The sequence below is a fragment of the Manacus vitellinus genome, unplaced genomic scaffold, assembly GCF_001715985.3.
Source record: "Manacus vitellinus isolate BGI_N305 unplaced genomic scaffold, ASM171598v3 ctg7180002437911_pilon, whole genome shotgun sequence".
In the NCBI taxonomy this organism is placed as follows: domain Eukaryota; kingdom Metazoa; phylum Chordata; class Aves; order Passeriformes; family Pipridae; genus Manacus; species Manacus vitellinus.
This window is the reverse complement of record NW_021938749.1, coordinates 4,145-7,897: the sequence shown is the minus strand read 5'-3', so window position 1 is coordinate 7,897 and position 3,753 is coordinate 4,145. Positions and strand designations below refer to the sequence as shown.

The 3,753-nt window shown below is 49.7% G+C and overlaps 2 long non-coding RNA genes across 3 annotated transcripts; both read right to left on the bottom strand.

The window, feature by feature from the left end:
- LOC108639627 lies at nucleotides 1-1,181 on the bottom strand. 2 transcript variants are annotated; one of them, XR_001920624.2, is made up of 4 exons: nucleotides 631-647; nucleotides 467-495; nucleotides 219-340; nucleotides 1-126 (listed from the first exon to the last, which is right to left on the bottom strand). It is a non-coding gene; the product is annotated as an uncharacterized LOC108639627 (long non-coding RNA). The 2 variants fall into 2 exon arrangements; XR_001920625.3 differs by lacking the exon at nucleotides 467-495 and having other exon boundaries at nucleotides 219-284; nucleotides 631-1,181.
- Nucleotides 1,182-1,504: 323 nt separating this feature from the next.
- Nucleotides 1,505-2,806, bottom strand: LOC108639626. Its single transcript, XR_001920623.2, has 3 exons — nucleotides 2,486-2,806; nucleotides 1,986-2,131; nucleotides 1,505-1,874 (listed from the first exon to the last, which is right to left on the bottom strand). It is a non-coding gene; the product is annotated as an uncharacterized LOC108639626 (long non-coding RNA).
- Nucleotides 2,807-3,753: the final 947 nt, after the last annotated feature.

The following is a 3,753-nucleotide window of genomic DNA, read 5'->3' as shown; positions in this document are numbered from 1 at the left end:
GAAGGGATTTATTGATCATTCAGGGGAAATGCCCCTGGGCTCTGAGGGAAATCAGGGGGTTCTTCCAGGGATGATCATCTCCTCATGCCACTGGAGGGGGACAGGGCACGGGTGTCACCACCAGTCCTGAAAGACAGAGCCCCAAACGTCACCCCCAAAGTCCACTGCAACACGAGAGGGGCCTTGTCCTGACCCCTCTCCCTGCAGGCACTGCTCACCTCAGCCATCCAGGGATGCAGCCACATCTCACCAACAGGACCCACCACCTTCTCAGCCACAGGGGGCTGGGGACAAAGACAGGCTCAGAGACACACTGGGTGCAGTGGGATGTATTGGGAGTCTGGGGGAAGAAATGGGATCCTTGGGGAAGGTGCACTGGGGTATATTGGGGCAGACTGGGATGGCTAAGGAGTGTCATGGCCATGTGAGGGGAGGACCCGACTCAGGCAGAACTCCTGGTACCCACCTGAACCATCTTCAGGATCCCAACGTCCACTAAATGCAGGTGGAGAGAGACCAGGAGCCCTGGCTGGTCACTGGGATGTCCCCGGTGCCAGCGAGGGATGGGGGGACCAAAGTGTCCCCCAGTTCCCAGACTGGATGCCCTCCAGTCCCCCCCGGCCCACTCACCTCCCGCAGATCATTTTGGGTTCCTGCCAAGAGTGCCTGGACAAGGAGAGCAAAGGGTTGCTCAGGATTGGCCCCTGTGGGGCTGGGGGAGGGACACGGGTGTCCCCAGCCCCCCCAGCCCATGGCTGCCCCGGTCTGAGGGGGAAAATCCCTTCTGCTCCCCCCGCTCCCACTGCACCCAGTTTCACCTCCAACCCCTGTTCCTGCAGGGCCCAGGGTGGGGATGGAGACAAGGAGAGCCAGGGGAATTCAGGGCCTGCAGGGAGGGTGGGGGGAGGTTGGGGGGGACCCAAAGATGCTGAACTGGGGGGAACTGGGGAGCCCACGGGACTGGGATTGGGGTGTTGAAGGGGCCCTGTGTGGGATGCAGGGGAGGGGAAAGGAATTCAAGTGTAGGGACATGGGGACTGCAAGGGAGAGGCTTGGTGGGGACAGGAGGAGGATGATGGAGGAGGACAAAAACGAGGGCACTGGGAGATGGTTGGGAGTGGAGAGGGAGGCAAGGAATGGCCTTGGGAGGTACCAGGGCAGTGTTCTGGGTGAAAGGCAAAGGTCTGGAAAGAAAAGCTTTGGGAATGATCAATGGGAGGATGTTTGGGGATCCTGGGTAGGACACAGAGCAGATGCTGGGGAGGTGATGCCTGAGGGGACCAAAAAGGATGGGACTGGGAGGTCCAAGGGGTGGGATTTGGGATCACCATTAAAAGAAAGAGGTGGGGGCCCTCCCAGCAATTGACAGTGGACCTCCCTTGTCAGGGATGGCTGAATGGCTTCCTGCCGTTGCATCTTTCATTTCTTATCAAAAATCACCCAAATAGTTTTCAAACAGTGCCTGCCAGTGGAGTTTGAAGGCACTCGTTCCATCAAAGCCATACCTGTAATTCAGAGGCATAAATAGAGAATGTAGATTTGTCTCTTAAGGTGCTGTCTCAGTTCTACTAGATGTCAATTAGTATCATGTAAAACATGATAACTAAAATTAAAAACTCTTACCCTTCTATTTCCCTTTGAAAAATAATTCCGGTGTTAAAACTCTCACTTCTGTTTGATTGTTTAAAATCAAAATGAATGTGTGTACTAGTGGACACAGACAGGGCTCCCTCACAGAGAAGCCCATGAAGTATGGGCTGGATGAGCAGACAGCAGGCTGGTTGAAATCTGCTGGCCAGGGTGGTGATCAGGAGTGCAACATCCAGCTGGAGGCCAGTGATCAGCAATTCCTGGTGAACATCTCCATTGATGATCTGGATGATGGGATATAGTGCTCAAGTTTAATGGAGTTGATGAGTTTACATTCCGACTGCAAGGGACATGTTTTCACATCTGAAGCAGGGGATGGGAAACCAGAGACTCACTGTGAACACCAAATGATTTCCAGAGCCTTTCCAGAGCATTTCATTCAAATCTGGGAATTTTGGATTAAAAAATCACGGTGCTCCTCCATTACTCTGGAAAGGGGACCCTGGTCTGTCGGGAGTGAGGACATTGCTGAATCTGAAAGCTGGAGAAGACAACAAGAAATGTGTGACCCTCCAGAGGATGAAAGTCCTGGATGAAGTTGTCAAGAAGTTCAGACCCAAAGCCTTTCGAGTTTTACGGTTGTGTCTAAAAATTTCTTGTAGATTTTCCCTTGCTGTACCCTGAAGTTGTTTGATGCAAAATCCCCTTGATGTCTGTATCCTTAGACCCCGCTCCCCCATTGGCCAAAGTTTGCTGCATTGCAGTATTTCCTTTTTTGGCCACCCTTTCCCTAAAATGGATAAACCCTACCCCCTTTTTCCCTTATCTAGTTACACTTTGCATGCTGGGGTCCCATCTGGGGTGCCAAGAAGAGCTGTGCTTTGGTACCAATTACCTCTGAAGCTGCTCCTATGCCTTCATAGGCTGCTAAGATTTCCTTCTCCACAGGGGTGGAATTGGCCTCAGAACCTCTGTAGCTTCGGCTCCAGAAACCCAGTGGTCGCCCTCACGTCTCACCAGGCACCTTTGGCCAGAGGCTCCAGGAGGGACCTTTATCTCCAGCTGCAGAGTAGAGCACATTCTTTACATCTGGTCCTGTCCTGACTGCTCCAAGAGCCACGGCATGTGCAATCTCTTGCTTGATCTGCCTGAAAGCTTGTTGTTGTTCAGGACCCCACTGGAAATTGTTCTTTTTACGGGTCACAAAGGAAAGAGGGCTCACCATCTGGTTGTACTCTGGGATGTGCATCCTCCAGAAGCCAATGGCTCCCAGAAAAGCTTGGGTTTCTTTCTTGTTTGTGGGTGGAGCCATTGCTACAATCTTGTGGATGACGTCTGTTGGTATCTGGTGTCGTCCATTGTGGCGCTTAAACTCTTGTATAACAAGGAATGAATGATGCTCCTCGTGCGGTGGTGAGACAAAGAGGATTTATTCAAACTCGCACGCTCTTTTATCCTTACACATCATGTGACTTTCTTAACCAATCAGTTTACTAACTCCGGGGCATGCTCCTTGGGCTCTGTACCTGGGCACATCCTCTGTGCCACCTTAGCCACGCCTCCTACATATCCCCTCTTCTAATTATATTAAGAAGTCACAAAAACAATATGAACGAAATGCAAACAACAATTTTAGCAATCAGAACATTATAAAACTACCAAGCTTCGCAGTGATCCAGCACAGTGCTTTGCTCAGTGTCTTAACTCTAATGTAAACCTTTTTAAAACTTTCTTATATTCCTATAGGGTAGTGCAACTTGGATAATTACTTTATTAACTTGGGGTTTAACTTAACTGTGTATAAACTTAGAACTTTATTAATCTGAGGGTTTTAATAACTGGGGAATTCAACTTTATTTAAGAACAGGGTAATCTTAGCAAACTATAATTTCTTAAAAGCGACCTGTGGCTGAGGTAGTGTTATTTTGTGGGGTGTTTGTCTTTTACTATTTGACCAGTCAAACAACTATCTTCACTCACACACTCATACATACATCGGTGGCCACCGTACACTGAACACACACACGAACACACACATACACACGCACATTCCAGAGATTGCTTTTTCACCACGTTGGTCATTTTCTAATGTAAACTTGAAAACATAACATAACTCTTTTCCAAACTTCTGCGTTGCTCTGGTTCCTGCTGCTGTGGTCACAT